This window comes from Gymnoscopelus braueri (assembly GCF_963280865.1).
Source record: "Gymnoscopelus braueri genome assembly, chromosome: 15".
NCBI classification, from domain to species: Eukaryota; Metazoa; Chordata; class Actinopteri; order Myctophiformes; family Myctophidae; genus Gymnoscopelus; species Gymnoscopelus braueri.
Window position 1 is genome coordinate 31,893,045 of NC_137620.1, and position 14,108 is coordinate 31,907,152.

Below are 14,108 nucleotides of genomic sequence, written 5' to 3' on the forward strand. Positions count from 1 at the left end.
GTGAAAAAGTCTGTCTGTTGGTATATATGTAACCAATGAAAAGTGGTTACAAGATCTTGTGACTAAATAATAACTACATTGGATCTATTGGAACGCAGGTTATTTTATTTTATTTTTTTCATTTCCTGAAAAGTTACGATTTTGGACGTTTAGGGATTTCTGGCAGACGGCAACCATATGGTATATGGTACTGATAAGCACAATGAGCAACAAAATGATGGAACAATTAACATTAGCAGATCTACAAGCTCATAGCGCGAGTGCCGCGCTACGAGCTTGTAGATCTGCTATTTTTGAAAAATCGTGAAAATGTGTGCAAATCTTTGAATATATATTATTTTAAAGCGAACATTTTTTAACTCAAATCTTTGCTTCTGGGGGTCCCTGGAACAAAATGTTTTGAGATGGGGGGCGGCGGCCAAATTCATATCGTTTTGGGGGTCCTTGACATGAAAAAGTTTGAGAACCACTGACATTTGACGTTTTTTCAGAATACTGTTGGGATTTTGAAGACATTTGTAGAATCGGCTTCAGGCCTTAAAGGGTTAAGAAAATGGAAGAAAAAACAACATCCTTTTCAACCAAAGATAATCATTATCATTATCGTGATTACAAACTTAACCTATTATAACCGGGAAAGCATCTGTGTCATTTTAGATTTTTTTTTTGTGTTGGCTATTCAAAAATATATAAAAGATATATACAAGCTCACGGCACATCATTTCTTGCCGCTCTGCGAGCTTGTACATCTGCTATTTTTGAACATTTTTGGACGTGTTTGAAAAATCTTGAAGAAATGTTTGAGAAAGTTTGAGAAGGCATTTGTAGAACCGGCCTCCGGTCTTAATGGGTTAATCAAAGTAACTGGGATGATCATCTGATGCATAATCGTGCACCGGCAGCCCTGTCAAACAGTCATGGAATGATACTGCAGTTGTCAGGGGGCTTATTTCCATTCTTATCTATGCCGGTGTTGTACAGTACATAGATCTCAGAGTACATTCTTATTCAATTATTCTATTTGAAAAACCTTCATCTCTCTCTCTCTCTCTCTCCCTCACTCACTCTCGTGAACAACATACAAAATCATTCGCTGCCCTTTGGAGAATTTCAACTCTCCCCAGCCTGTCAGTTTCCATTCACTGAAATCCACCTTCAGCACTTATTGTATTTAAACTGAAAACAAAAGTAGTACACAACGCCAGGGGGCTTCGCTGGGGGAAAATAATTATTTGTCTAAATGCAGCGTGCGACAGCGGAAGCTGACGCAATCTGGAGAAAACGCTGCCTGTTGAGAAAAGTCGACAGGTTATCAAGTCAGAGTAAAATGGAAGACAGAGAAGAGTGAAAGAAATTGAAGGAAGGGAGGGAGGGAGGGAGGGAGAGAGAGAGAGATAAGACAATAAGAGGTAGGAAACAGTTCCCTTTCCTCAAGAAAACACAACATATTTCTTTGAAAGACAAAGTGTTAAGTTAGGCTACTCGGCGAGCTGTCAATATCCACGTTCGTCATCTGGCCAGCCGCAGTCTATATATTGATTAAACCATCCATCACTTAGACCGTACAAGACATTATTTCTAATTAAAAACGAAGTCGTAAATTCCTGGCTTTATTGCTGGGACGGGGCTTTAAATAAAATTCCAGGGCGGGTGGAAACAGATTGCCGTCCCTGTCCAGGGTTTAAAGCCACCGTTAAGGAGGACAGGCGCCCAACGATGGGACCCTGAGGGCTGTCATGTGCAGACACGGGGGGCGGGGGAGGGGGGGCTCTGATGACGAGAGGGAAGTTATTCTGTCTCGCTCCAGAAAACCAGCTGCAAATCCATCATCTTCTTCTCCAGCTGTATCTTTTAGAGACGGAAGTTTCCCCTTCAGAGCGAGGGCTACGGCAGAGAGCGTTTGGCGGCCAAGTGGATTAATCAACATCAGAAGTTCTGACCCGCGTGGGGGAAACGGAACACGACCCCGGCTCGCATCCGCTGCTATTCAGAGTAATCCCAGATCCTGAGGGAGGCTCGCGCGCGCCTTGAAAGCTTTCCACCACGCAACCGGGCTGGGGTTAGGCTGGGAGCGGCTGCACAGTTGGGATTCTATTTCCCTTCACTTAAAAACAACCACTTCACTGCCAAATGCACGGTAGGAACGACAGGCGTTAAGGGAATCCCCTCGATGCCTTTGCCGACCATAAATATTCGACATCCACGGTAATGCTCTGAGCCACGCGGGTCCTAATTTATTTTGGACAGGCGCAGACGAAGCCAGGCCTTCAGTTTCGGCAGAGGACCATTCAAATCTGGCAACTTCCTGATTACCTCAGCGGGGTGCGGGCTGCTTGTCACAGCCAGTGAAGTCCCCAGACGTCCAGTTGGACATCTGATTTCACAGGTGCAGGGGGGTGTGGGGGGTGTGGGGGGTATTCAGTGTCTCCACAGTCACTGCTGCCAACACAATAACATGAATGTAATCATCGTTTCGACAGCCGGACTGCTGCCACATTTTGGGCCCAATACCGATTCCGATTTTTGACCGATAAAAAAAAACTGATTTCTGAGGACATTTAACTTATGAGCAAGCAAACACAGTAAGTACAAATTTACAAAAATCTACTTTCTGATCGGTAAAAGTAAAGTATACACTCTAGACCTCGGGAACGATGCAAGTTAGGAATACATGCAATAACCGTTGCTCCCATTATACCCATTGAAAGAGTATCCGTTGTACCCGTCAGATTTGCATAACTTATAGAAGAAGGATACACTGAACTTTAATTCATGTAACCACTAAAGCCCTATTCGAAAAGTTTCAAAAATAACCACGTCAGCTATTTTTGTACATTCTTAAATATTTTTTAAATGTTGGTCTATAATCACATACCCAAAATAGTGACAGCAGGTTCAAAGTGGCAGAGACATACATTATATGCTGCATAATTGCTGATACTGATGTTACGGATACTGATAAAAAATAATAATAATGATAATGGCCGATATATCGGCCATACTAATACATGTATATCGTAAGAGCTCTAATCATTCCTCTCCCAACCCACTTTCAGTTTGAGATTGATTTTTAGGGGCAGAAGTACAGGCGATTGGAAGGGTGAGTTAACTGATGGCATATTTGGTTAACTGATAGAAACACAGTTCTCTTGCCAAAGTGATGGGACGCCGTCTAGAGGCCTTGCCAAAAGAGAGAGAGAGAGAGAAAGAGAGGGAGAGAGAGAGAGCGCACAAGGGGGGGGGGAACTAATGAGTGAGCTAAAAAGACAAGATGGAGTGATCCTCTATAAAAAGCCCAGCAGTAATCTCTTCTTCTCCTCCCTCTCCTCTCCCCTTAATGTCCTGAGAGATCTTGGCTCACCGGTAAAGCCCGCTGCCTGTGCACATCAAACGTGGCTAATTAGGAGCGCCACGCACGCACACGCACCCACACACACGCACACACGCACACACACACACACACACACACACACACACACACACACACACACGCGCGGCTGAAACATCTTTGGACAAGTCGGAGGTTCGCTACTCCCAACTCTCTTAGGGCTGGACAATGGACTTTTTTTTTTTTTTTCTAAGAATGATTGAAATGACTAATCTACGGTTTAATTGCGTTTACAAAATTATCGCAAAGCTAGGGCTGTCACGATTACAAACTTAAGTTGACGATTAATTGTCACTCAAATCAACGATTTAATTGTGTGTTTGGCCATTGAACATTGGGACATACCGTATGAAGCCTTTTAGGCTTCCTAATAAAATATTGCACAGGGCAGATATGACAAATAACTGAAATATACTAAGAAATGATTGGCATATTTAATAATTTTATGCATGTAAAAATAGTAGAAATAGCAGATCTACAAGCTTACAACGTGTCACTTCGTGACGTGTTGTAAGCCTGTAGATCAGCTATTTCTGCTCTTTTTTATATTTGAAAAGTTGTGATTTTTTTTCACATGGAAACGATTATGACGACTATGCAAAAATACTTGCGATTATCTCAAATAATTAAGATTAGACGATTATGTAAATAATTGTGACAGGCCTTGCGCAAAGCACCACATCGCCCGTTCCACGTAACTGTCGGGTGGGACAGCCTATCCGCTTACGGTCGTCTCCAGCCGACGACGCCCTATAAGAGCTCGAATAACAACTACAGAGTGGTTAGAATTAGGCTCCATGGCTGCTTGAGATTCCTCTGTCATATCAGATGATATCAGGGCGGCCCCGGCGGTATGACGGCCGGGCGCTTGAATCTAATCGCTATCAACAAGTCGTCCTGTTCATTTACATTAGGATAAATGGCGGAGAGACTGAGAGAGTGAGAGAGAGCAGAGGAAGACTGCGAGGGCAAGCAAGAGGGAGGAGGGAGGAAGACAGGGGGGGGGAGAGAGAGAGAGGGAGAAAATGGCCAAAGAAGATGAGACAGAGAAAGTCAGACAGATAGTGCTGTGCTGTGCTGTGGGGTGTTGTGTTATTAAGATACCCAACCTGTCAACATGGGTATCAGAAGAGCAGTCGGGCACGTGACAGGCCTCTTTTCCACTCCCCCCCCCATAGTCCTCCCCATGCAGGGATAGCTTAATCTAAATCGATTTTTTTACCAACGAATAACCCTCCCCAACTCCGCCAGCCTTTCCCTGTCGGTCATACTTGGGAGATGTCGCAGTTGGAGGTGGGCCTGTAGGACGACCGGTCAAGCTGAGCAGAACCCTCCCCTGCAGAGCGTTGTCCGCTGGAGGAAGTGGGCTGTGACACTGTCTCAGTGTGTGTGCACGTGTAAAAATAGCAAATCCCTCGGTTTGTTATACTGTTTGCAGCCAGTCAAGACTCAGGATTAGGGCTGCAACTGTCGATTATCTAGCGATTAATCTATAGATAACTTTTTCATTTTTTAAAACAAATCTATTTTTTTTTTTACGTAACCCTAAACCTCAACCATAGACAAATAAATAATAAATAAATGATTTAAATAAAATATGTACTAAGGGGACTTCATATGAAGTCCCCTTAGTACATATTTTATTTATTATATGCCACCCATTGGTTTCTACATACTCAAATCCAGTTAATCCACCATCTTGCAAATAATCTAATGCTATTGGGTGGAAGTAGGGGACACTCCGATCAGGTTTTTTGGGGACGATCCCGATCACGTTTTTTTTCTCTCAGATTGGCCGATACCGATCTTGTGCGTAAGGGGAAAATTCTAATATTCCTAAATTAGTATATGTCAAAACTGTTCCTGAGTGTATGGGGAGGAAGGTGAGCATGTCTGGGCCTGTCACAAAGCTGCGAAGCAATATTATACAATATATCTGATTGACTTTTATACCACTTAAATGGTGCAGCTCGATCATAAAAGATCGGTTTCTCCGGATCGGGTAAATTGCTGATCACGGATCGAGTCATTTGAAGTGAAAATCGCCAGGTAGGTCTTCGTTCAGTAAAACCAGTAGAAGCATTACCCTCCTTTATAATTAATTAATTTGAATTAATAGGAGCATCACTTACAAAAACGCATTTCATGCTATGTGAAAGAAGACTCATCTAGCGATTGAAAACAAAGTCTATATGAAAAGGTTCACTTATAGTAAAACCAATGTAAAGTCGCACCCATAGACTTAAATGGAATGAAAATTCTTCTGCAACCAGCAAGAGGGGAAATAGCGGCACCCTCTAGGCCATTCATGAGAACTGCAGTTTTCATTATTTCTGTATTGGCTTCATGTCCAGCCTCGGATGCTTGCTCGGATGATTTTTTTGTCTGATTAACCACAAGCCCTGTTTAATACTTTGTCATACAACAGGGTCCCACAAAAATAGTGGAAATAGCAAATCTACAAGCTCACAGCTTGGAAAAAAAGCAGAATTTCCATTTGTTTAACAGTTGCACCCATACACGGGATTAGCAAAGATGCAGCGTTAACATTGACGAGCGCCTCGACTACAACAGCAGATCTACTGATTAGCTCGAATGTGCTCACGGATGAACGCATACGGTACCCTAAGCCACGTCAAATACGCCTCAGAGATCATGAGAAAAATGCCGTTGTGTTTTGCAGCAGGTTATAAAAATGCATTGGTGCAGAAATGAAAATCTGCTTGTATCATGATATCCGAGGCAAATCTGAGGCAACTACGGCAGGGGCACTGGAGACGTGCATGCATACTGCATGAGAGGAGGCAGGGCTTACATGAGAAATGGAAGAAGGGTAAAGCCCGATTCATACTTTGCCGCACAGCGGTCGGTGTCGCGGGGGCGAGAAATAGCCGACCTACAAGCTCACAAAGCGTTGCATCCGCGACGCCTTGTGAGCTTAAAGGTCTGCTCCGTCGGAGCTTGTAGGTATGCACCGTCGGAGCGTAAATTAGGCTCACGGAACAGCGATGCAGGCCTCGTCTCGGTAACAGCCTGGCGAGCAACACAGCAAGGCCAGAGGGGATGTGCTAGGAATACACACACACGAACACACACACACAGACAGACAAGCTGAACAAGCACCATTACCAAGGAGGAGAGAGGAAACAGAATGGAATGCTATGATTTTTAACTATGATTGATGATAGCCGCTTAAAGCTACAATAAACAAGGCAGGTGCAAATAGACAAAATCTGGCTCCTTCATTAACTTCTGTTTGGAACAGCAGAAATGGAAAAAGACTAGATGACATCATCATTAAAGCCTCTTCTCACACCTCTGTACCCACTGGGGGAAAGACGACCACAAACATGTCTGAGCGGATAATTTAAAAAGACCATACTGGTGGTGTCGTGACCCGTGTGGCATGTTTAGCTCATTGATTACGACTCAGTCAAGTTGACATTACTGCAGACCATTTCTCAAAGCATTCGAGAATTTACATTTTTGTTGTTTGCAATAATTTCAAACCCTAACTCTAAAAAGCAGGAATTTGCCTAATTTCACCTGATATGTAGATTGTATCTCAACCTCCAATAGCTCCATTTGAAAAGAATGCATCACTACAATGATTAGGGTGATTTTAGAGAGGGGAATTAAGACAGTTGTTCAATACTCTGGTTGACTCTACATGACACCTCTGTGAAAACAGTGAACCCCGATGAACCCTAGTGTCCCTATTCTGAGGAGAACATTCGGTCGAAAATACATGCTACACAATCTACATGCTCACAACGTATCGCTACGCACCATTGAATGACGACGTATAAAATAACGCTTACGTGGTATTTTAGAAAACTGTGCTTCTCGATTATTCGATTAACTGAAAAGGTAATCAATAGAATAATCGCTAAGCAGATAATCGATAGCTACTGCACAACCCTATAGCACGGTATGAAAATGATTTCGCAGGGACTTGAAACTCAGACAGAGTTAATAAAACAGGCTAAATAAACATCATTGCACAGTTATATTCTGTCCAAGTTATAGTTTTGTGGGGCATCCGCAGTCCTTCTCGCTGCTGGCCCAAGTTCTAATCCGACCCGAGGACATCATATTTGATTATTTCACTGTCACAAAAAAAAGCAGAAATGCTGAAAAGATTTGTCTTAAAAATGCATTTCAATGCATTTTAAAGCACAGATTGATGGGAAAAGTTTAGCTGAAAATAGACCCCGGAGAGAAGATTGATTTATGAATGAAATTAGGCTAATGTTAGTAAACGTCCATGGCTTATTAACCGCACAATGATGTTTAGCCAACATTGACTCAATTATTCAGGTACTTTTGGTAACGCTTTAATGACTTTGGAGAAAATGTTAACAGAAGTGAAATCTAAAAATAAAGCCATTAACTGGTCTGTTTATGTACGAAGCTATGAATAGACAATTATATGTGTTGATGCCAGAATGTTCCTTTAACCTTGTGGGATTTTCAAGATAACGTAAATTTACACAGAAAGTAAACAAATGTAGTTTTTTAAGCAATAGTACAGGGGAACTGCTACACCATGATATATTGGCACTGGTGTACTGTGGTCATGTCTTTTAGAATACGCAATTAGTGGCTTTTTCTTTTGGTTGATATTATGGAGGCTGATCGCCTTACTGCCAATCATTTGGTTAGCCCAAATAACAACAAAGACCTGCAAAGTCAACTACCTCTGGGGGGAATTCAAATTCAAGAACACTGCTGACATCGGCGAAAAGGATTTCTCCCCTCTCCATTCAAACGACTTGTTTTGCATCATTCAGAGACAGGCCGGGCAGAGTGGGACTACGAAAACAAAGCGCGGAGCTCTAACATAACAGAACCCGATCTTGGCAGGGCCAATGTCATCACTGGCCATTGTGGTCAAACAGACCTTGAACTGCTGATGCTATGGGCAACCCGTGTTGGGTATGCAAAGCATTCTGGGAGGGTGTAAAGGAAGGCTTTTCACTTTCCGAACCAGGCTGGAAAGAGGACTGAAGCGACCGAGTAAGGCATTTTGATAAATGATAGATTAACCTCCAGACCGTGCCTCAACAACAAAACCATGACTTCAATTCATGGACAAGGAATCCCCAGGAACCTTGTGCCTGACCTTGTGCAATGACAACAAAACCGCCCGAAGGTCGACCAAGTTATTCGCCTCGGCTTCCCTATAAAGACGCTCCTCGCTGCAATAGATCAGACTTGATTCAAAGTGACCACACGTCAAGCGAAAAGAAGGTGCGTCAAATGAGGATCTTAATTCCAACGTCAGGATCCATTAAGATTATTTATCGCAGAAGCGATCTACAGCCATTAATTAATTTGACATCCCTCAACACTAATGCAGCTTTCGATTCTACGTGGTGCCACCTCTCGGGTCGCAGTGGTACGCGTTCACACCGCAGGAGACGTGGAGGAAAACAGCGGGCATGCGAGACAAGTCTCTAATGTTTCCACGCAGAACAGGGGGATAAAGGTCTTTATTATACATTCTGTGCATGTGGCAGACTTACACGTCAAATCCGAAAAGCACAAGCCAGCACGGTACACGACTACCACCCACTGCTCTCAATGTTATTCAAATGAGAGCACATTTTCTATTTTCACCTTGCAGCGAACATGACGATCAGTGGAGTCAGCAGCTTTCCTTGTCCTTTCTTTATACGACACATGCTGAACAATGATTGGCCGAGGGGGCCCGAGTAATTCACATCAACTGGAAACGCTATCCGCGGCGGGTTTATAATACGAACCGTCTGCTGTTCTTTTGCGAGAGCGGACTGACTGGGATTGCATATTGTTTTCCAAATCCTCAATCCTTTAACCCGTCCGCAAAAGGGGGTGTCATATGAGGTGTTGCCGTATAAGCGGAACCAGGGAGCGGGACCTTGCCCTGAAAAAAAGATGTGCCCTTATTAAAAATAAAAAAGGTGACTAAACAATGCCGACTTTATTAACTGCAGGATAATAAAAGAAGTGCATAATATTCTCACCTCTCCCAATGTTCTAACACTACTGTAGGTTATGAGACAGAGTCAATTCATCAGCTAGGAGCGATGTCAGGCATTATTACACAAACACACACGGCGCATGCATTTGTGTGAGCACACACACAAACACACACAGGTTGTCAATGACCCAGTATTCCAAAACGTGGTCTTTTTCTGCGGGGAAAATATATAATAAGAAAAGAAAACACCCGAGGGAGTGAAAAGTAAGGTTAATATTGAATGGACAGTCCCCACCCCCACACACACACACTCACACACACAGCCTCAAGGTACTGACGGTAGAAGAACAGTGGAAAGGGAGGTAGAGGAATTATGGGGGGCTTAGATGTGGGCAGCAAAGGGTAAATGAAAATAGGTGTGTGTGTGTGTGTGTGTGTGTGTGTGTGTGTGTGTGTGTGTGTGTGTGTGTGTGTGTGTGTGTGTGTTAGGGGGGGTTCCTCAGCAGGCAAACTACCTACAGTAGTCATCCGCAGAGCTCACCGGCAGACTCTGGAGGGCAAACAATCTCCCTAATTGAATTGAATCCAGGCTCGCGGCAGGAGGCATGGAGGCTAGCGACTCCATCCGAGATGGAAAGGTGGTGGTGGTGGGGTGGTGGTGGAGAGGGAGGGACCAGCGACACAGAGAGAGAGAGAGAGCAGTACAGTTTGATGATGGCTCGTTTTACCCAGCACGGCAACTACCACAGAGTGTGTGTGTGTGTGTGTGTGTGTGTGTGTGTGTGTGTGTGTGTGTGTGTGTGTGTGTGTGTGTGTGTGTGTGTGTGTGGGGTGTGTGTGTGTGTGTGTGTGCGCGCGCGAGAGTGAGTGAGTGAGTGAGTGGTAGAGTAGAGTTTGAAGGGGAAAAGGCAGAATGACAATGAGGGCCAGTAATGTACTGTATAGTGTACTGTAGGCATAGAGAATGGAAGCCAGCTGTGCTTTTTGCATGATTACACGGGAAACATCATTTGCATGAGGGAATGAAAAGCAAACATGCTTGGTGCATAGAGCATGGTGACCGAACAAAGAGACCCCTCCCCGCCACTGATGGCAGAAATTAAAGGATTACCGGCGACCTCCCGCAAGATTTGCGTCGGAGGATGAACACCAACCATGGATAGTTTTCATAAACAAGCCCTACTGCACACAAAGAACGGCAAATGCTCCTCATTAAATTGGGGAACTCTGTTGATATTCAACGTAGCCGCCGGTTTCGGGAAAATAGAGACAGAACCCGTGAAACGATGCATTCATGAGGAGTTTTACATAAGAGAAGAGAGAGGATGGCACATACATGAGAGATGGGCCGACGAATACCAAAATTATGATCCGTCGTACGACCGCATCGTCGACTGAAAGTAGCAGATCTATAAGAGACGTATTGTGAGCTTATAGATCTGCTATTTCTGGTCAAAGAACGCATTGGGAAGTGCCGTCTGATTATCCAGCCTGATCTCACAGCACACGGTGAAATAGCACGGATTGACAATTCCGTAAATAGACGGCTAGAAAACCCGAAAAGCCACGGTGAAATAACACGGGTTGCAACCCGGAAGCAGAGCAGTCCCCGCAACATGATTTTGACGATTCTGTGCCTATCGGTACATAACGCGCTGAGTAGGCTCAAGCGAACGTCGCAACGTTCGGGACGGCTTTAGCTCGCTCGGCGGTCCCTCTCGTGGCTCCGGTTCACTTGAGACTGCGCGCCTCCGACATGGTCCAAAACGTAACAAAGTCAATGGAGGGGATTCGCGGCTCCTACAGTATGCGCGGCTTTTCTAGTCGTCTATGTACGGAATGTCAATCCGTGCCATTTCACCGTGTTGTATGAGATCGGGTTGGATTATCACATAGGCTCCTCACAACACAACAACAGGATTTATGTTACGTATCATGTGTGTGTTGGGGGGAGGGGGGGGGAGGAGAACTGCATTGGGTATTCAATCTTAGGCTCTCATGCGCATAGGATATTCATGATATGCAATGAGACATTCTCAGCTCCGTCTGTGCCGTCAGGTATTTTTTCCTCTATGTTGGCGTATGGATCACAGTGCTCAGTGTACCGTACTGTAATAACATGTTGACTAGTAGAGGAAGGCAAATGCTGCAAGCTTAACACGGGTTATGCATGGCTCTAGCCATTTCTGAGGGGGGGAGAAAAAAATAGATTACAAAAAACATCCTTTGAAGATGATTGACTTGCCATACCTTACTTCAGTGGTGAATGTATGCTTCTTGGGTGATTTCTCAGCAAAGCACCTTACAAATCCAGCGCATCACATTCCAGAGGAGAATACCACGATCTATTCTGCAAAAACAAGGTCAGAGAGAGAGAGAGAGGGAGAGGGAGAGAGAAGAGGAATTCTGTTAAGAGATGTTGTACTTGAGATTGTAATAATTTCATAACCGCACAGTATAAGAGCAAGATGGTTCCTTCAGTGTGGAATAATGGACATGGTATTATAAATATACCTCTGTAGATGACGATGGAGCTGATCACATAGTAGGTTTTAACGTTTCTGTTCATTGTAATTTTCATTCACCCAGAGGCCTACACAGGGGAGGGTCTAAAACATATTACGCAAACAAATAAAATACCGTAAATAGTGAATTAAGCCTTTTTTGTAAGTTATTGTACGAAATGTAGGGATGTCCCAATACCATTTTCAATTGCCAACCTCAAGCTGTATGTATTTCATTCAGTAATAGCAAAAAGGAATGTTTTATCAGAATATGTGGCTTGGTAAATCAATATTCTTCCACAAATTACATCATATTAGTAGCAGGCTTGAATAATTGTCCACAACATATTTTGGTCTATTTAATATGATCACATCGGCGAATACACTGGATAAAACCAGACCTATCATATCCCCCATGCCGTCACTTTTGTTGAGTGACATGTCTAATGTCTTTTTGCATTAGGCTCTCTGTCCTCTGCTGGGCCGGCCATTATTAGGGTCATTTAGCAGCATCTTCATAAACGTTCCAAATGTCCGGTAGCCGCGCTGAACGACAGTCCCAGATTACGTACGTACCGTATGTATTATTCCGGTCACATCAGCTTTTAATGGCTGATTTATTAGGGCTCAACAGGGCCCTGGTGATGGGGTGCAGGACAAAGAGCCTGCTTTAAACTACATTAACACTGCGGTAAATATCCCATGCAGCATTAGCATTTTGATGACTGCCTCTGCCCCTTTCTCTCTCTCTCTCTCTGTCCCTTCCGTCTTTGTATACTGGACCTGAAATAGCAGCTCCATAAGCTTGCAACGCGTCCGCGTTGCAAGCTTATGGAGCTGCTATTTCCGGTCGTACGGTCGGAGCATAAATTAGGTATATGGGTCCATCTCTCATGCATGTGCTGTCCTCGCCCTCTGCCCTTGCATGTCACTCCTCATTCCCCTCACTCTCGCCACTCCACTCTAAATCAACCCCTTGTTGCTCTCCTTACCATTGTGCATTTGCGTTGAAGAGGTTGAGTTTAATCACGGCTGCATTAATGAGCAAAAACCACGTCGCCCATAATGGATTCTTCAGTAATTCAAATGAAACGAAAAGGGAATGTGATTATTCTTCTTAACACTATGCTTGTTGTTTCGTTGAATCGGTGGTTGCTGTGAGACAGATGGTCGTCATAAAAGGGTGATCGCTAAACAAACATCTACTGGCTACAGTACGTCAGATCTGGCTGTCGAGCGACCACAGGTCAGGTACAAATACGAAGCAAATTATGGATGAGTTTGATTTTTCATGGTCTCAAATATCGATTTTCATATTTCTCAATTCTAGATACACAACAATCTATTATTAGAGAGATAGAGAGAGAGATAGATATATAGAGAGATAGAGAGAGAGATAGAGAGAGAGAGATAGAGAGATAGAGAGATAGAGAGATAGAATATACGTATACTAATACTACGGTAGTAGATTTTTCCATTTAGATTCTGGTCAGTCATTAAACAGAGCCAAAGGTTGGTTGGTCTCCCTATCCAATCAAGTGTGTCGATTTGATGTTTCAATACTTTTCCCCCTCAAGATTTTCCGTTTCGTCATCAGTAAAGCTATAAGAAATCTAAAAATGTCATTAGTGTTGACACGATCGTTTCCCACTGTCGTCAGCAAATCAGCCATCTTACTGAAAGCAATTCCAATACTTTCCACAATAATCATGTCGAGGCGCCATAGCATCCCTGCTGTGAGCGGTAGTCAATGTGCAGACAAGTCATCTGTCACTTGTCAACATATCTCCCAGTGCATGTGCTGTGACTATTGGCTGCCATGAATCTTAATGAGTCAAAATCACAATTCACTGTGAAACACAATGACATTTCTACTTGAGCAAGGACTTTATATTTGAAGCTCAATATACATTTACTGTCTCTAGGGACTACTGTTGTTGTCATGAATGTAGAAAAAGAAAAGGCAAGCTCACGATGTAAGGCACTGTGCATGTCTAATTGGTCAACAGACATGACAAGCAATAACTGCATTATGTGCTGTACGTACGGTATAATACAGAAACCCAACGGCAAAAAGATTAATGTAGTAGTGGTAATAACTTTTGCAACCACCCGGAAAGCCTGAAAACATGCACAGTAAAACCACTTAAAGGACGACTTCACCGCTTTTCAACCTATCTTCATATAATTGGTCCTCACTAATACTCATGATAAAATGGTATAATTTTTTTCTACTTGGTCTGTGTCTCAT

The 14,108-nt window shown here is 43.5% G+C and overlaps 1 protein-coding gene across 1 annotated transcript in view; it reads right to left on the reverse strand.

The window, feature by feature from the left end:
• The window catches only part of LOC308102213 (adhesion G protein-coupled receptor L3), a gene marked incomplete at its 3' end in the record, with an annotated part of 320,985 nt that overhangs the window by 271,226 nt on the left and 35,651 nt on the right, over window positions 1-14,108 (reverse strand). The window contains exon 2 of the mRNA XM_080451813.1: window positions 11,604-11,703. The remainder of the gene's footprint in view (window positions 1-11,603; window positions 11,704-14,108) is intronic.